Source organism: Varroa destructor, unplaced genomic scaffold (genome assembly GCF_002443255.2).
Source record: "Varroa destructor unplaced genomic scaffold, Vdes_3.0 BEIS01000001.1, whole genome shotgun sequence".
NCBI classification, from domain to species: domain Eukaryota; kingdom Metazoa; phylum Arthropoda; class Arachnida; order Mesostigmata; family Varroidae; genus Varroa; species Varroa destructor.
In genome coordinates, this window is record NW_019211454.1 from 41,578,162 (window position 1) to 41,598,786 (window position 20,625).

A 20,625-nucleotide genomic window follows, 5' to 3' on the forward strand; every position below is an offset into this window, starting at 1 on the left:
TTATCTGCTAGCTGGTCAATTGGGTAAGAGTTAACTAAGGCTAATAACGATGTAACTTTTGTATAACTTCCTTGAGGATCCTGCTGATCTATGCATGACACGTGAGTGTCATGGCGTTTTTGAGCTCAACAGAAATCCTATCAATAACGATTCTGTCTTTGTTCCCTGTTGAGCTCGCATACGCCCATACGCCACACCTGGTCTTTCAATATACGGTGTGTATATAAGTGTTTGGCATTGCTGAACTTCTTGTTTAAATCTAAACACGGGTCTGTGAAAAGCCAGATCGTTTTTCTCCGATGACTTTTCTAGACTGCTACAACCCCTGACATATTTGCGACTGGCACATTCGTTCGACCAATGTCTTTCAGGAAGAGAGAAATGAGAACATTCTATCGGGGAAACAAGAATAATATCAAACGATTGACTTATATAAAAGCCATCTAGCGGCTGTTAATACGAGTTAATTTTTTTCAGTAGAAGGAATATAATGATGAAACGTTACCAACATATGCCAAACGCATAGGTTTTTTTGTTATTATAACCGTGTTTAACGTCACATTTTTCGTTCGGTATTTTTTGTTGATGCTCAGCATGTCTTTCAGCAACATTGACTAGTAATGGTAGTGTATTCTCTATTGACTTTTCAAAAAACAACTGAATTTGCTGATTGACGGTTCCACATGAAGCTTCCGTAATACGAACTAGAGCAATGCAAAGCAAAAACCGTTGCAGTTACGGCCAATGTGAAAGTATGCCTGTTCAACTGAAACAGAAAGTTGGCTGACACGGTATGCATTTTTCGATAACTGATTGAACCTAAAAGGTGAGCTTGGAAGGTCGTGTCTTGATGGTTACAGATTCCTTTTGCAGGATGGATTCAGGATAATGGTGGCGTTTGCTCAACTGCTCTTCGAATTTAGTAGTAGACCCATTGGTTTTCTACTTAACCTTACTCCTTGATAAAATAGTGGATTTAAATGATTAATAATATAGGTGGCTGGAACGTAATTATTAATTAGGCATCGACCTCGAATCTAGCCGGAAACGGCAATTATAATGTGATTAAAGTCCCGTGTTCGACTAATTATGGCCGAGCTGAAGCGCAGCAATGCTTAAGTTGTCGAAACAACGTAGGCTTCCAGTACCTGCAGATCGCCCCTTGTCAGTATGCATAGGCCTTCTGCAAGGGACGTCTAGTTGCTTCTGATGGTAGTAACATTTAAAAGAAGTTACGCCACACTGGATCCGGGAAGAAATATCGTAACAGGATATTAAGCTGAAGTTTAATTTAATATTATAGAAACCTGTGAGGTGTGTGGTCAAGGCAATAACTATGGTTGACTACTTGCAAAGTTTACCAGTAGACGGTACGTAAGGTTTCTGGCCAAACTATGCGAAAACAACAATCACGAATAAATATCCACGCTTCGAAATAACGTTCAGCCAGAACCTAATATGCACTAATTTTCCGCATGACTTTGCCAGTTTCCAACAGCTTCGACGGAATCATAATTAGCCATAAATCTTTAAAAATTTGGTATTACGTTGAGCCGCCGCCGCCGCCGCCTGTGTACATGTGTGCATCTTCTTCTGCTTTGTATCAGATATTTTAATATGATACTATCAATGGTCTGTCTATCACTGAGCTTGCAACACCTGATGAGATATCAGCTACTATATATATGAGTTTTTCAGCTACTATATATCGGTAATTAATTAAAGCGCAACTGGGAGAATGCTTTTCTCTTTTGGCTGAGAAGGGTAAGGCATTTCTGAGACTCATTAGAAAGAGTTCTGTCTGATTATTCATTTTGACATTGCGACTTTCTCTCCAGCGCCGGCGACCCTGGACTCAGATCTGATTAACGATAAAACGGTCTCCTTCAAGTGTCGCTAGAGTGCAATCTAACCTTTGCTTAGTATGTTCTATTTGGTCTGTTCTACAACAGGAAGCTGGGTAGTCCGGTATTTGCTAACTGGCGTCTAGCTGAGATCCGCTCTTCCCTCTCTGGCCTATTTGGTGTTGCTCCTATCTAGCAAACTCGCTAGCCTTACATACCAGACAGCAACTTTCCGTCTATTGGTACCTCTCCGTGCCCGCCTACTACCGATGTGTAATACGTTGTTAATCCTCGCAGTGTTCATCGCCGTTAATAACGTGGGGCGGCCAAGGAGTCACTGATGTGTTCGCCTACTTACCTACTTACCTCTAGATAGGCGCCCCCAGGCCTAGCACGTAACATTTGTACATGCCCGACTCGAAGAGCGCAGATCAAGCAAGAAACCATCGATGGCACGTTCCTCAAACACTAAATCCATCTCGATAACAACTATTCCAGTAGTGGGATCTTCCTTTGTCTGTGTTTTTCCAAACGTCTTTCACTCTCTCCATCTTTCGCTCTATATTCAAAAACATTAATCTCCTTTCTTTTAAGACAGCAAGAAATCGAGGGAGACGAGAAAGGGCATAGGTCGCACACAAAGTAGTAGAGTATGCCTTCGCTCGAAGAGATGCGACGACGACTTTCGTTTCTAGTCTAGAAGTCTGCGGGCTTCAGATCTTAGCTGGCGGCTGACTCTGACGTCCTCCACCATGCAAGAACCACGCGCCTCCCAGCGAGTGAATCTTTTTTTAATACTATAGCTATGAGTAAGTTCCACAATAAGTAATAAACTACTTTCCGATGGGAACCATAATAGTGGTAATACATCTCTTCTGTATATAGCTTGAATTTAAAAGGCGCATTATGTGTTCTCACAAAAATACAACTGCATTCGACGTTTTAAACACTCCGGTATTGTGTAATTTTCCTGTTGCCTGTCCTTACAGCTATAATCAGAAAAATTGTTGTGAGAAAAGGAAATAAACGGAGCCGAGCTGGGTTGTACATACATAGGCCCAGCAATACGTCGATGCGATGGTTTGTTGTCCACAGGCTGGCAGCGAGATATAGGCCGACGCAAAAGCAAAACCCGAACTCCAAGAAAGCAAAAACTGCTCTTTAAAGCACACCAGTGCTAGAGTCCCGCTGCGCGTTGCTGTGGATCGATCGTACTCGATTCGTACCCTCAGGCCTAATGCATACTCCCATGCATTTAATTGCCCACGCACTAACGATAACAGAGTGAAAATTGCCCAGTATTTACAGGTGCTGCAGAATTGGAAACCCATTTGGACGAAGCCGCGAATAGATGTGGAGTGATCTATTGATCTGAAACGGTTGGCATTGCCGTTTTTTGGTAATGCAACAAACCTACACTGTGTCTAATAACATACCGAGACCGCTGTCCTACTATAAATGGCCAATGCAAAGGTCTATTTGGTTTACTTGAATATTGAAAAGGTTTGTCCATTCTTTTAAGATATCCCTTCCGCTCTAAACATAAGCAGAAGATAGACCATTAAGCTACCGAGTTCTGTTCTATAATTAAACTTCATTTGTAATGGTTGATATGCGAACCTTGATGCCGTAGGATGTACGTGCCACGCATGGCTGAAGCTTAAAATTTACAATTATTAATAACTGCATGAAGAATTTCTGCCAAATAGTTTTACAGATACAGGTTTGATGTCAGTGTACAGCATCTACATCTGCTTAGTTTCATCAGATTTGATAGTGAAATGTTTTCTCCTACAGGATAGTTGAAAAGTTATCATGCGCTGTATAAACAGCAAGAAATCTTAGTTTCAAACAAGTAACTTCAATGCAGTACAACCTTTTTTGAACCCTGTATGTATATCATAAGAACGTAGAATGGCAGTAGGTGACTTTACGCATTGTTAACAATGACATTGTTTTCGGCCAGTTGACCAATAGAATCAGAATTCGAGGAGTCAATGAGAAGACAAAGCTCCACTGCTTTTCTGAGGGATGGAACTAGCAGGGCTATAGCGATGTATCATAGGCTGGCAGTGTGTATCACAATCTCCAGAAGCTAGGGCAAGAACACAAAGCCATTGCTGTAGCAAGACGGAAAAGGCTATACCGCTTCAAAGGTATCGGACAAGTTCGACTCCAATGGGAATAGAACGCAATAGTTTAGCTACTACCACACTGGGTAGTAAACTTTCAAAACAAACATATAACAGCCATATGAAAGCTGCTATACAAAATTTCATGTTTTACACGGTAAATAAGTAAAATCAATATAAATACTGCTTAAGTAGGACCCAGCGTTGTAGCTATACGATGCGATGAAGTTTACGTTTGAGCTCAACTTAAAATGAATAGAATCCAGCAGCGATAAATTACACTAACTAGATGCAACGGTATCGATTCATCTCAGTACCCTTCACAAATTGCAGGCCCTATTAAATATAGTAACGTGTTTATTTGTTAGCTGATCACAAATGATCTTCGTAAGTGATAAAGATTTGGACATACCCAAAATGGTCCGAACATACACTTAAGCAAGGACCTCATGTATTGCCATTATAGGACAAATTAAAATGTGTCGATCATATCATCATGGGGCGAAACAATCCAAAATAAATACGTAAATATATTAGCGCGTTTAGGGCTGGAGCTTCCAAGAAGCTCTTCTAAACATATTATACTTATATCTGTTATTTGGAGAAATTTCCTTTATTATAAAATTAGTCAATTAGACAAAGTATCTCTTGCATCTATAACACAAGCCGTAAGAAGAACGCTAGTAATTTATATCAACGTGACTTAAAAGTACAAACCCAAATTAGATCGATTGCAATTTTCTCTTTTAGCTATTACAATTCAGACTAACGTCGACCGGGCACCCAAACGCATTAGCGTAAACCTTTTTTACGGCTCAGTATAACCAACAGACCATTCCAATTGCCAAACTTCCCTCCCAAAGATGCCTATCTGGGAAGATGCTTTTCTAGATCTTGAATGGCTTGCGTGTTACATGCAGGCCCAATGACTTTCCCGTCTACATGGGGCAAAGGAAAAGTAAAACAGAGAAACATTTACACGATAGGAATCTGATTTTGCTTGCATTTGCTAGACAGCTGTATGTTAGAGACTGCGAAGATGGAGCAGGGGAATAGATGTGTATGTATCTCAGTAGCACCCCCAATAAGGATAAGGGCGATCGGATATCCGAGACTTTAGTGCAAATGTATATACTGCAGTGTATATATTACTACTGTGGAAGACAGATAGCCGACGAATATATGCGACCGACTTTCACTCCATCTGACACTGGGAATGGTTGAGTAGAGCGTCACCATTCAAGGCGTTCGTCAGCATTAACAGGAGCTGCAGCAAAAACGGAAGTGGGCTAACTACGCAGGGCGCCGATGCCGGCCAATACTGTTGCAGCACTGATAATAAATTATATCTACGAACTGCGACAACATAAATCAATGTCTAGGTAACCGGCATTCCAGTTGCGCCATCATTTAGTGGCTAGCCAATGGGTTCGATTGATTTTAGTTCGGCTTTACGTATGGTGGTCACTTCGTTATCAATTGGCCTCTGTTGCCAGCCGGCCCCTGAATATTACCACCAGCACCACGAACGTCACAAGCGCTGTCATGACTAAGACCGATGGCAACAGCAGTCCGACATACTGCTATTTGTGACCACAGGACGATTTCGAGGACGTAGCGAATGGCGATAATGGAAGTTAAGTCGACAAGGCGACGAAGAAAACTACGCCGCTGTTCTTGACGTCACATTTTGAGATATAAGAGTCGTGACCATCTGGCAGTGAAGAGGGGCAGAACTGGGCTGATCTATCCCGGCCTATATCGAACTGGGACTGGATTTACTGCAAGTTGTAGACTGTGTTCTCCGTTGTTACAGCTATTACCAGAGTTAAGTACTCGTCTTCATCAGCCAATAAATTCTAAGGAAATTTATGAAGCCTTAGCAAAACTTCCAGACGTAGCAGCTATAACGGCAGAGCAGCCTAGGGCCGGGGCAAATCATGTTGACACCTATGGAACACGGCTTTTTATACTGTACGTAATACGAAAGGGTCTCGAGGCCAAATCGAAACTATGCAAGCCAAAGCAATCTGGCAAAATAAAGAGCAATGGCTTATAGAACGTCGAGGACGTTTTACCCGACCCTCATCCTTGGTCGCTACGGACGCGCTTTCGAGACAGGCAATAGGGTGGGCAGCCCAGAAAACGGGAAGGCGATGGAAGATATAGGGTCTGAGGAATCCGGTAGCCAGCTAGCTTGCTCGACCTCTCATTCACTAGAGGCTTCTTAGTTAGCCCATCATAATGCGATAAGCATAAACAGGGTTTATTCTTGGATTGCCTGTCAATGCGAAGTAGAACGCGAACCCGAGCGGACCCGAAAGGGCGTAAGGTCTACGACGATCGGGACGATGGTCTCCGTCGCCGAAAAGACTCTGGGCTAGGCTTCGACGATGCTGAAAATGGATCGTCGAAAGGACTATCTCCCAGAGAACGTATCTAAGGATCCTTGACCAACGGGGGTGGCTCCGACGTTCGCTTACACCCAGCCTCAACTTATTCCTTCAATATGTTCAATATAACGGCATTTTAGCATACGCCACCCATACCCTGTAGTCAGCTCGGACCCTACCGCAATCGAATTTATAACTATTTCATTTTCTGTTAAATAACGTTCGCTCATCAGTGACAGAGTCATTTATCTGCTTTCAGCATAATCATTAACTGAACGTCTTTGCGAATTCTGCACTTAACAAGTTCGCGTTTTTTCCCTCATTGATTTATTCACCCACCGTATTTTTTCGAAGGGTTCATCTGTTTAGTTAATTGTATGCGACAGACCGTATATCGAACGAAGCAAAATGTGTTAGTTAGCATAGCCGATTACAACTGTGTAGTAGAAATGGTACTTCTCTATTCGTTCAATATGCGAGCTTATGGGTATGAACTCACTATTCTTTAGGACACTTTGAGGGCCTTCAGTCTCTTTCTCTCTGTATTACGTCTTTGCCATGTTTTGTTTAAAAAAAGCCATTCATTTGGTGGTGAGTCCTTTTCCAATGACATACACTCACATTTGCGCAGGATTATACTTAAAACGATCGGACACCTAGGACAGTTCACAATGCAGAGAAACGGCATTTTATACCCAAGCGCTAGTCGGTCGTTCCATAACGCCCGGATGGGACTTGGATTGTATCTGCGCCCATGCAGTGCAGAACAGTGCGCTTAGTACATCAGAGCCAGCTTATGTATGAGGTCGCCTTAGGTATGTCGGATAGGGCAGTCGATAATTCATTCTGTCCACAAATGATTTTCTATATATGCTATTATCCTGTAAGGCACATACATATTATAGACACTGTTAACTTCACCGAGTTCCCGACATGTTGGCCGATCAGGGTCTAATGTAGCACGCACGCTTTAAGTCTCTGAACAAGCATAGGAACATATACATGCGTTATATGTGACAATACACCACAAATAAACACGCTCGTATCGTCTTGTTGAGAAATTAGCAACTTTGCGAGCTCCGTGATTTTATCAAAACATAAAACAATCATATCCGACTCCGAACTGGCAGCCTAGTTTAAAGGGCGTTCGTGAATCCGGATCTTGTCAGAATATGATTGGAAACGCTCTACCTTCGACAGGGTTACGCAGCTCTATAGATCGTCGTTGTATATATATAATAGTGCTATGGCCTCGTCGATGGTTAGAGAAAGTAAATTGCCCATTGGCTAGCAGCTAGCGACTCCTATTGCTGTAATTCCGAGAGGCTTCCCTTCTAGGCTATATTAGCTGATACTTACGCTTCACTAAATGTCTCCACGGTAGTTACTGATTGTTTAACTGCGAAGTGTACTAAGCACTTCAACTTCTTCAGGATATGCCTATTATGATGTTGATATCATTGGTGTTCGTTGCGCATATGCAGCAGAAACACATCGTCTACTTGAGGCCAATGATGCTGACAGACTGTAACCTATTACGATCTAATAAAGAACCAATTGTACTGCTTGTATAAAGCAGTGATTGTTCGTAACCAAGCGATGTTGAATTTACTTGGATCGACAAGTTGTCATGGAGTTATGTTCTAGGAAATTGATCTGGTTACCTTGGTTTTATCGAAACAGCTATGCTTAGGGCCTTTTATTCTAATCGAACGACTGTCTGACTGTATGGATGTTACCGGCAAACGATTGAGATGCAATATGTAGATATAATAAATAACGATATTTCTTTGTCGTATGTTAGTTTAGTTTGTAAATAGTTCCCCTAGATTGGTAGTACCATACAGTACAAAAATTGCCTTCTTCTGGGATATTTTTATACCACTGTGTATAAGCACAAAGCGTTAGGTTCGATATAACATCAGGACGGTGTAATTGTAGGTAGCTATAACTGCTTTTTGCGCTTTGGCTGTCACCACTGGCATAACCTAGCTGAAATAAGAATCTGATGAGAGAAAAAACTCAGACGGTCCGGGATCATCCGTTTTTTTTGCGCGATTTTATTTTTATCAAATTATTCTCTGTGCTCATTGATCTGTCCTTATACAAATAATAGAAGAACAGGACTCAGGCACAAAGAGAGGGTCCAGTTGTGCATTTACTTGTATGCTGTTCACTTCGTTCAATTATCCCTTATCAGGGATTTTTTCGGGCGCCCTAAAATGTTCCCCTTCTTGCAGCCTTATACTTACTTTTGAAATGCTTGGTTTTTATAGACAAGCCGGTCATAAAAGTCTTAAAGGGATAAATAAGCGGAAACGTACGTTATTCATGTATAGGAATATCTACTAATCTGTCCTCCACCGAACCTTATTAATAAGTAGACGGCGACTATGAATGTGCGTAAGGAAAACTTATTTTATGGTATTAAACTACATCTGACACATGTTCTTTGAAGTCCAGTCTCCTTGTTCAGTAAAAGTTCAATGACATCATTTAGATTCAATGAATAACATAACCTCAACATACATTTTGTGTCTGAGGTGGTGCGAGTCACCGTATCACTAGTGAAAAATAATTCTGCAATAATAAGACTGCAATGCAGTAAACTTAAGAAGTCGTCCACGATGCTCTGACCGATGCATTTGATCCGTTTTCATTTTTCGGCTGTAGGCTAAAGCTTTTAAAAGTGTCATAAACTTTGATCGGACTCTATACTGCACAAGCAGAGCCGTACGAATGTAGTTTTGTTAAGAAAATGTACATCAGAGCAGTATTCTGACACAGCCGCATGCATTATGTGGGCAAATCAATGCAGGTAGCTTGAAAATATAATACGCCGTTGCAATACGGTTCAACGCCTGTGAACTACGTGCAAATTTTGCAAGACATTCGCCAAGGCCTATTTTAGCTCCCATTTACACAGTGATGAGACTTCTTTTTTCAGTGCTTTCTTTCGGACAAAGAAGGAACTCTTCTGGGCCATAACTTCCTGTATCACATCATTGCAGTGACCCCATCAAATAGCAAGTAGTCTATTTGTAGAGCAAAAGCCAAATATACACGGTATGGCGTCGCCTTCCTCGCGTGAGAAAAGCACACTGCCTGCTTCAAGTCGATGTCTCCTTCTGAAAACATTGGCGCAGACGCAACGCTAAAGCTGCATGGAACCCCTGTCTTTAATACGGTGTTTCAGCAATAGACTGGTCGTGTTTAGCTCGCTAAAACAGGCCAAAGTTTGGCAAGTAAAGACGTCTTCGGCACGCGGCTTCAAGGCAAATGGGAGCCCTACCTCACGGATGCTGAGCATAGCGTTAAACGGCAGGGGCTGTTGTTGCACATGCAGGTTGCGGTACAGCTCGTCTTATCTCTGGTTATCTCATAACAAAAAAAACAAATGCTCGAGGGTCAAATGATCATAAGAAGAGATTCAGCTTCAGACCAAAACCTGCGATTCTGTCTGTCAAGAGAGCTCTGAAGATTTCCGCTTTGAACGCTTGCGTTGCAGATACTATTGTCTCGTTTAAATAAGGGCAATGAATACTCACCAAACAATCCGACCATGAACGGAAGAGGCTTGCTGATTTTTCTGTGATCACACGTTTCAGAGCACGACGTGTAGCAAAGAAAAACGGAGCGCAGAGTAGCGTAACGAGGCTCGTCTGCCCTTCTAACGATTGCATAGGGAAAGGAGCCCGTATTTGGCAATGACCAGGGCGAAAAGAAAGGCTGACAGGAAAGTGGGTTTGGAATTTAAGCAGATATACAGCAAAAAGTATAAATTTAAGGGAGGGGGTACATACGATGGCAATACCGTCTCGTCGGTGGCCCAAAAGAGGGTCAACTGTGACAGTGAAGGGCAGGGAGGGGGAAAGCAGGTACGCGAGAGACAAGCGGGGAGGTAGCAGGGCCGTAGCAGCCTTCAATCAGAGTTAATTGAAATTAGCGATATTCACATTGCGAGGTAGACCTGTTGTCATGGAGAGCAGCAGGGAAGCCAATACTAATATTCAGAAGGGAAGGCCAGAACTACCCGGCAGTAACTTAACACCGATAAACACATCGTGCAACGGGTCTATGCTAGCAGTACGAAGCGAGCTAGGATTCCTATTTGAGCCGGCTTCGGCTCTGATGATTTTCTGTCCTATGATAGTGAAATTTTCCTAAAAAAAGTGCCAAAAAACAGGGACATACGCAGAAATGGGAGTAGTAGCAACATTAGCGCTGGGGTAAACACCTCCGCCGCAGCCCTCGGTGATTAACATACCCTGTAGACGAGCGGCTTTGCTTGCAGCGAACGCTGCAAAACGGACCTTGGATCTCAACAACCCGACAGCCTCTCACTGTCAATACCCTCTGCATCGATTATCTGCAGCCAGACTGGGAGCGTCCAGCCTTCACCTTCACTGCCTGTGCGCCAGCGTTCCTGCGTAGGACTTCGGCCAGCAAATCAACTACGACTGGGATAAATGCAACTTTTAGGTAGTAGTAAGTACGTTTACCAATCGTCATTGGCTGGCTACGTGCCTAACTACTAGGTGCACAAATCCCCAATTTCTGATTACATGACGAAATCCCGACGGCTTAGCGTTACTTGATACGCTAGCGAAAGAGGACATCGTCCGCCATCTGTATCGTTGTCGTTTGCCGACAAAACAGCTGAATGCTTAGCAGCACCGTAGATCGATGACAGGGAGGGTAAAAAATGGGCGAAAGGAAAACAAACGGAGATGACCTTTTAAGACGTTAACTTATAGAAATGTTCTTAGCATAGCAACACCTCAGAAAATGAAGTGCAAGTTAAAAAAGATCTGCAAGCCTATCGCACATCTGTAAATTAGCTTTTCCGATACGTAGCTCTTAGTGTTACATAGGTGAATGACAAACATTCACTAGGTAGCAGCTGAAAGCAATACATTTCGTTCGGCATCAACCGTGCGACGGGGATCATGGCAAGCACTAGCTTCGCCGGTACCAGCTGGCTCCCGTCTACCGAAGCTAAAGGATCAATTAGACAGACCCCGTAGAATGATCCTGTGAACAATCGCGTTATGACATTTGGGGTCACTTCCTCGGCGACTAAAGACTAAAGACGTTGTGACTTTAATCCTCGGGGAACACAACGTTTATCTCGGTAACCGATTTTATCACTGTTACCCTAGTCGAGCACGCCCGTACGTCAAACACTCAGTTTTCCCGCCTTTCTTCAACGGCGACCAGCGGCAATTTCTGATAGAGGTCCTAAAGGCCTCCATCGTCCCTGGCCATGACAGCTTTTGTCGTGTTTGTCGATTCCTTGATAACGAAACGATATTTACGCTCTAGCAGCTGTCAGTACCACGTCAAAGCAAGTAATTAGCACTTTATACTAAACTCAGCTAAGGACCAGCTCTTCGAAATTGATGTTTACCTCTGTATGTAGACTCTATCAAACGTGTACGGGTACGTTCTTTCTATATAAAAGAAACATGCATACGTTTTCGGCTTGTTCGTTCAAATAATACTAGCATATACAGTGCTAAATGTCTTGATAGAATTGTACTGATAGATACATAAATAAAAGTCTATCTGTTTGACTAGGTAATTATAGCTTCATCGTTTTAGGCCTATTCGATTGCTTTGTTTACGCGTGTCGGCACATATCACGCCTCCAACGAGAGGCCGCCAAAGAGAACTAATATTCAATGTCTAAGTGACGGGCAATGATACTATTGATCTTTACGATCAAGCAACGAGGTATTTAGTTTTATCTCGAATCTAGCTAATACTGTCACATTAGCCTTTGTAGCAATACGAAATTCTAGTATATGATTAATTTGACTTTCCTTTGTCGGAGGCCAGTCTTCTTCCATATTGGTGAATAGAACAATGACCTATGACAAATGATCGAAGACTAGTTATAATTAACGAAAAGCTGTGTCCTTCAAATTGAAAAATACTTTCGTTATCTTAGCGTTGGGTTACTAGTCGCTGATTCGTGTCGACGCTGTTAGATCGACAGGAAATTCACTCGTTAAAATGGTAAGCATTTCTATCTATTGCTGATACCCTATCATCCCTCCCTAGTCGCTAATCGTCTGTAGCTCTAAGATACTCAATATTCATTAATCTTTTTTTTGGCATAAGACGGAAATCTGCAAACGACTCTGGGCAGGCGCAGTGGGCCCGTTGCGTCGGATAGATTTACTTGTGCAGAACTCAAAAACATGTAATAACAGCGATGGAAACGCTGGAAAACAAGAACTCTGTTTAGGTTTAGGCTGGACCCCGGATTTTAACAAAATAAGCCATTACATGATGACTTCATCCCCGAACATCACGATAGCTAAAAAAAGAGCAATTTGAGTATTACAAAAAGCTCTAGGTCGCCGTCACTTTAGCTAAGCAATAATATTGTGCAGTAAAAAATCATCCATGATTTGTACAGCATATAGCTATGAAGCAGTTGAATTCCATCATGATAATAATCCAATTACCAAACATATATCTTAGCTTCTTTTTTTCTTTGAATATGATCAGTATACGATCCCGCTTTTTTTAGATCTAATTCAGTATAGAAAGAACGTAATAAAGCGCTCAGAAGATAACGACTGATTAAAGAATAGAGCATTCAGCGAAGTAGTGACCCAGAGGCGACATACAACCGTATTCGTAAGAGTAACTGTGCAGGACGTACTGAGCTCTATAGGGCGGAACATTAGGGATGAGTGATTACTGAGAAGTACAGATATTCAGCGCTTTCTTTAAATCTACCACAAATCGGTGTAGCAAAACGTTTATTAACATCTTATACTGCTTTGTCAATGTCCCTTGCAAGTTACTGTCCATGATGTGCCTGTCAGCCAAGTAGAAATACTTAAGCATGTGTAAAAACTTCGGCCGAGGGCCCGTGAATCCCCGAACAGACTTATGCCGTATTTATTTAAAGGACTCGAAATGTCAACGAGTATGTTTTTCTCGCGAATTTTCAAGGGATCTATCGAAAATACTCAAGTGCCTGATATAGTTTAAACAATCGAATGGTGTATCCACCACGTAGAAATAAGTTGAAGGTTCAGCTGACAAGAAAGGTCGATATCACTTACCGTAGTAGTACGCAGGCAGTTATATCCAGTTTTTTTTTAATGCCCAAATGCGCAAAATTTTTATTTAATGCCCAGTTCATCCGCACACGAGAACGAACCGCCGATATGCAACTATTGAAAACACAGTCCGAACAGGCTAATTTATCAACAAATCGCAGTGCTTCGATGAGCTGTACTTCGACCTCAAACCAGCGCTCCATCAAGCTGCCCACTTCAAGCTCCTGAAGTTGCTTTCTCGCGTCGGCGTCAGCGGTCCAAAATTGGTAAACTAGATTTGAAGATCTCTCAACGACCGTCTTTCACAAATTAGAGTGGATGGGAAACACTTAGATGCCGCCAGGGCCACTCTAAGTTATTCTCAGGGTATAGTATTGGTACCTCTTATGCATACGTTGTATATGAATTCAATGCTGTATATTTAAACCCTCTCAGTACCCGTGGAAATCTATGCAGACGATGTAAGAGTCGATAGAGATGCTGAATGGTTGCGCTTGTAATGACGCCCCAGGGCTAGTTTTAAGCTGGACAAAACAATTTAGGTAAAAATTACCGGTTGATAAATTTGCCGTCCTGCATGTTGGGGCACGGAAGTGTAGAATGTAAACCAAAAATGTACATGCGATTGGCGGACTTACGTAATAAATTTAGCTAAGAACTATTCATGATTTAGGGATTGCTATAACAGTTACTTTGAACTGGATCTTGTTCTAAAAGACCCAACTTTTTATATTAGGCTACACAAGACCTATGTCAAGCTACTCATAACATACGCAACATTCGTATGTTGTCCAATTTTGAAACGACATTAAACGATTGGGAAAGTCGTAAAGATGGAACGTACCGCACCCCTTTCTAATGTCAGAGTGAGAAATAAGAACTTGAAATCTTACTAATTCTCGATGGATACAGCGACTTTGAGAAATTGACTTTCGAATGTATCAACAGCCACTTCTCAAGTTTAAGGACGCCAACGTTTTATCAGAACTTACTATTAAAAAGCAGTGTAAAAATGACTTATTATACCGTGCGCCGCATCTGCAATCATGAAACAATTTATGTGTATTCTACGTGTGCGTACATTGTTGTAATAAAACCTTTGAATATGTTGTTACTACGCAAGAGGCTTGAATGGTTGAGCTTTCAGTTGAAACGGACGACACACGCAATATATTGTAAAACTTACACGAATAATTAAAAACGTACAAAACGAAAGGTTACGTATTTTTAAAATGAATTAATTTCGTATAATTTATAGTTTTCATAACTATGGACTTTGTGTTACAGGTGAGTACCCTGAGTGCTTTAGTCATCTGTATTAATTGGATGGCCTTACAAATGGTGAGGCCAATGAATCCTGTCGCTCGATCAGGACCACGTAGCAACAAACACTGCGGAACGGTAAAGCAGCCCTATTACAGCGGCTTCATCTTCCGAGCAGACCTCAAATAAGCGTCACTCTATTTAAGCTCGTTTACTTCTAAACCTGATTAGCAATCCACGTAATATTTTAAAATAAGATCAATTAATATGTATAGTATATGTATTTTATTTTCGTTTTTTCTTTAAATTAGTTAGAATTTTCAACTTCGTTAGATTCGGATGACGGCTAACAGTGGAAATTTGAGTACCGATATCGTTTGATTTATTGATAGCCGATCAATAAAGCAGACCGTGACGTTTTTTGCATTAAAGTCGCCACCGCGTACGTTTGTCGGTAGGTCTACAGCTAATACGTGCCTTCCGACAAGCTCTATGCTTTCTGAAAATCCACAAGCAGTCAAACGTATGTATTTACTTTTGTCAGGTAGCGTTCCAAATATTCTGTGCACATACTAAACTTCATAAGCTATCCTATGCCACACATATGATGGCTTCACAAACCCGGTTAATGCTAATGTCATGCTACGGCTCCTGGAATCGTCGGCCTAGAACCCAGGGGTTATTTGGGACCTACTAATAGCTGCGCTATACATTTTGCATCATTTATGCCGCCATTCTTCGGTTTATTGTCAAGCAAGATCACCCGGCGACTAGGCAAGGAAAAGTATGATATAAATTACAAGGTTACCCACACCTAGTACAAGCAAAATATTCCTCGAGTTCTTGGAACTCCTGTATTTTGCGTAGCCAATGGCGTAAATCCTTTAATATATAGTACGTTAGTACATATCTGTTCAACCGCTCAAATACTCTCCAGATCTCGTCCGTCATGGCCGCGTTTAATAGAATTCGGGGTCGACCTCCGCCAATTTTCGATCTCATTTTGCTAAACCTTCTTGAGTGCTAAGGTTGAAACGGCGACGGGGGTCCTCGGCGGATATCGGTGTCGCCAGGAAATGGACAGGCCTACTACGTGTTGTCTGATGCAATCCTAAGGCTCATTTAGAACACTCTCCACTGTGAGATCATTCCAAATCAGGTTCAGTCCGTAAGTGGCAACTAGCGCAACTTTGAGATCGAAAAGTTGCAGAGCGGTCGAAGCGCACAATCAGTGGGGGGCTTAGCATTGAGGACGAAGCTATCGAGACCTCCCTGCGTCCCTTTCTAATATGTTGAGAGAAACTTCAGCTGTTATACGAAATCAGCAACCTTGAATAGGTGAATTGATTAACAAATATCGGCGATCGGGCCGAGATACCGGGCCAGCCGTGCCACTTCTTCTGAATGTCGATTTTAGTTAGGTTGATGGTTCCAACGGGGCCTGGTTAGGGCCTGCTGCATTTGGAAGCAACTGTCTCTGCAAATAACTAAGTCGGTTGCATAAACGAAAACCTTTTCGGCCTACGTACCTTGTCCGAAAATCTTTGGGTGGGACTGAGAAAAGAAGAATGCCCAAGTTATTGTCCTGCGCTAGCAGCTCGAAGACCCCATGATCGACTGTAATCCTGTTCTCCTGAGGTATTGTTGCTATTAAATTAAACGTATTCGTTGGAACGCTGACGTCGGCGAGAATGCTTCTTTGCTAACCAAACTCCTTAAAACAGCTTTGAAGTCTGCAAATACTGCGTAGGTATACAGCCAGTGGCTATTTAAAGTTTGTAAATGGGATCTTGTATGTCGCGTCACGAAAGGCGCTTTGTCTTGTTGCTAACAGATTCGTTTTTGTCGTGACCCCCGCACCGCGACGTCGGTTAAGTCGTCTTTGCCGTTTGGGATAAGGAAAACCCAATGGACTAAAAACAGTACGGAACGAAGATACTCGTTAGACAAAGCCGTCCGGCATGGCGTTATGACATACTAAACGCATTTACTTACACAAAGCCGAAGGTAGCCTGCTTATTGAACAGCATGAATTATGACCTGTACACAAATCGTGTAAAAATATTTAGAGCTCAAAAGTTGACTATTATAAATTTTGCACAAAAGTTTATTGCCCTACCGCATAACAGCGTTATATTGTACAGACAAAACTGTCGTATTAGCAGTTTTAAAGATTCTTAGTAATCGACGGAAAAGATTTATTGATATATTGGTAATTGCATGATGAATTTTGAATAGATTATGAAGATATTTTTAAAGATTTGATAGATAGTGACTATGACACGAGTAGAATTGTTTAGGAAGTTTGTTGCAAGAACACCATCGAGAAAGCTCTAGCCAAATATATAGACTTGACATAGGTGAATCATGGTGTTTTAGAAAAATGACCTTTCGAAGGTCAATGAAGATTATCCGGATCAAAGAAAACCGTGCAACTGGCTGATGAGCCAGAACGAAGTCTTCGAATAATTGAAAAACAAAAGAGCTAATTTTTCCGCTAGGTTCCGGCTCGAAGTGTCCTGGCAGTTTTACAAAGGCAGAGAATCCGGTTCGATATATAGAATGTGTAAAAAAAAATAGGCAGTTGTCAACGATTACGTGGGCCTCCTTGGACCTACTGGTGAAAATCACGCCAGGGGCGCACGTTCATGTACTTCTAATTGAAACTCTCGGAGCATGTCACGATGCAATCGCTTTCGCGATCTGCATTTACTTGAGTACCTTTCAGGAAACACGTTCGCGACATAATACAGTTCTGTGTCATACCATATAACACTAGCCCATATCTAATCTATAGATTTCTTCTATATATATTTTTCTTATGCATCTAATATATATTGCCATTCGGGCTGGTTTAACATGGACAAATTTCTCGGCTGTAAATGGCCTGCTGATCCACAGTTGAACAAGACAATGAGTGGCCAATGCTAGATTATACGAAGCGTAACTGAATATCGGTATCCGCGTTCAGTCGCCCAGGGAAGTTACAATGATTTTCGAAGAGATTTGTGAATGTTTATCAGTCTGTTTAGCCGCTATCGGCATCGTATGTATGGTTTTGCATTCGGATATTCTTGTTAAAGCCTCGCAACGCAGCGTCCCCACAGATGCTCACTAATAATTTGGAGATCCTTCTACAGCACAACTCTGTCGTGACATGCTCTAGGAACTAGTTCTAAGGCTTCACCACGTTGACGAGTTGTTACAGGCTATGGGACCTGAGCAGGGCCTGATAGCAGCAACTGGAATAGATTTAGCCAGTGTATTCCACAAACAAATTCGGCCTCGACAAAGCTACGACCAATATGGTACAACGCAATGACGAATTAACACAAAATAATCATTGTGGTCTAACATAGTTTCTTAGATCTTTATTACCTTAGATAGAATAACAGAATTTCAGCTTCTCCCACTCGCCATTTTCAGTTATCTTATGACTGCGATATGTTTCCACAGTCAACACGTTCGCCGTTGATGAAACGCGGCAAACTATGTGCACCATAGTAAAAATCACCATGTTATTTGTTTGGTTTTCATTTACCATTATCTAGTGTAATTGTCTAGCAACGCGCAATGTTATTCAATTATATGCACATAGGCATCTCCAACACATGCACACACGCCTGGAAACATACAATGGTGTAGACTGGTGGTGTATCTATGCCGATTTGAGTATTTTGTTAGAAATGTATGATGATACCGAAACAGCTCTATCTGTAGCAGAGCCTTTCGCATGCAGCTTACGTGCGTCTGCTGTAAAAACAGATGCGCCATATGTTTGACGTTATAGCCACCGAAATTCTCATCACAAGAATGCCATTTCTAAGAGCCGCCTGACTGACAGACACGCAACAAGCACATAAGGCTTCAGGCCTGCATAAGCTTATACTTTCGGCAAGAAAAAGATTCGACAAAGATACATCATACGGCTACATATATATCGAGGCTGAATAGAGAAAAGCTCCAACTGCGCGTTCGTGCTTTATAACGAACACCTTTCACTTACTGTCATTTATATATATTACCATTTATCCAGTTTATGCCACACAACGCAAAGTGAGATCCAACCGTGTTAAAGATGTTTAGAACCATCCACATGTAGTATGAAATATCTTTCGTGCAGATGACAACTTCGCGACGAATCTTATTGGCACTTGTAGACGTCTGGGTTCATCATATATTTACGCCGCACAGCTTCCCTATGTCAAATAGTGCACAGCATACGACTGTGCCAGTGCAGCTTCAGGCAGCCACTGCTTAGTGTGTAGGTAAACAGGATGGCGCACTGCCCAGAACCGACTTGAGATCTTCGCAAGAGAATAATTAAGCTAGATTTCAACTTGAACAGGCCATTTCGGCGAGCACTGAAGTGGAACTTGTTTTGTGGTAAAGGAGCTTACCTCTGATTAGTTGGCTGTTTGCATTCGCCAATAGAGTCCATAGGACCCGTATTGTTTTTGACTCCTTCCGAAAACGTGCGTTCCTACATAACCTGCTTTAAGCGAAGAATCGTCCTTCACGAAGGTGCAACAGCAGAGGCACGAAGACGGCTTCATATACGTAGTAGGATCGGTGGCCACTGCGGTAGGACTCAGCTACCGTCGCCATATAACGTCATTGCGTTTTGCCCAGCTACCAGCTGGATTGTGACCGTAAGCGAAAGCATCCATTTAAGCCTTAAACCTTTGCCTCGATCGCAGCTCTTATCACGTCCTGAAAGGTCATAGAGAATGAGCAGCTGTGCGTCGCCCGTCGCAAACTATATAATGACACTTGATTTCAAGTAGCTATTAGGTAACAGTAATATTCGGTTAGCAAAATGGTGACTCGTCGCAGTAGCCTTTTGCGGTACCTATCCCAACGTCAGCTACAATTAATACGAGAGCTAAGGTTTTGATGCAAGGCTTGCTATACCCTGTTTATATATTTGGTGACTTACAGATCTCAGCGCAATCAATAAGCCCCTTTACTCTGTCAGAAGTTAATCTTTGCTGTCGTTACATGCGTATATCAATCTGCCTTCTGGCTGTCTCTTAAACGAGTCCGTTCTCAACACGGTTCGTCAGACATCAATAGTCTAAAAAAAGCCTGCCAAGAAAGCATGGTCCAAATAACAGAAATTTTGTTTTGCCGTCTGTCACCGCAAGATAACAGTAAAATACTGTGAAATGAACGACATAATAGCGTGCAGCCGCTGCACATAATGCCTGAATGGTCGCGTCGATACAGACATTTGCTTGCCTCGACTGGACAGCCCTAGAGCAATTCAATAGCAGCGACTTTAAATGGCAGCGACAAGGACAGAGGCGAGTTCATGCTACGTTCAGTGCTTCTTGGAAGGACGATCCCTCGAAGCATAGGGGCATACTCCTAAAATTATAGTTAATCCTCTTAAGTTGAGCTCAGATTTTTACCAACGATTCATAGTGTGCGAGACGACAAGAAAAATAGAGGGATTGGCTTGGCTATTTGAATCAGTTTTCTTGTCAAAATACTGGTTCGTATTGAGTACTTTACTCTCTTTCATTAAAACCCTTTCAGCATAGGGTTGCTTTTATTGAAGGCTCTCACTATTCACATCGACTTGAAAAAGAACACCACAGTTCCGCTTATTGGTGGCTTACGCGTAAGTGGTAAAATTTCACAAAAAACGTTTATAAGAACACAGTTAATTTCGTTTCACTGTCGACTGACTAAATCCACTTGATTATTTTTATTGCGACAGGTCGACCAAAAATCGACCGCGTCGCTTAAGTTATCTGTTCAGCCGCTGTGGAACACCTCCGCAGGCGACAGAAGAGGAGTAATGGGAATCCATGAAACGTGCGCCAGTATTGGAGCTCATTGTATGTGCGTAACGTAGGTACAACGTAGAACCAAAGACAAATAGTGCCTTCCATAAGGAAGTTTA

At 42.1% G+C, this 20,625-nt stretch overlaps 1 protein-coding gene and 1 long non-coding RNA gene across 20 annotated transcripts in view; both read left to right on the forward strand.

The window, feature by feature from the left end:
* Nucleotides 1-20,625, forward strand: part of LOC111243531 (dopamine receptor 1-like) — a 190,513-nt gene that overhangs the window by 54,234 nt on the left and 115,654 nt on the right. The gene's annotated exons all lie outside the window — the stretch shown is intronic.
* Nucleotides 11,257-17,095, forward strand: LOC147758650 (uncharacterized). Of its 4 annotated transcripts, none has more exons than XR_015318588.1 (5): nucleotides 11,257-11,811; nucleotides 12,323-12,390; nucleotides 13,530-13,817; nucleotides 14,739-14,852; nucleotides 16,526-17,095. It is a non-coding gene; the product is annotated as an uncharacterized LOC147758650 (long non-coding RNA). The 4 variants fall into 4 exon arrangements; XR_015318589.1 differs by having other exon boundaries at nucleotides 16,549-17,091; XR_015318590.1 differs by lacking the exon at nucleotides 16,526-17,095 and having other exon boundaries at nucleotides 11,262-11,783; nucleotides 14,739-14,975.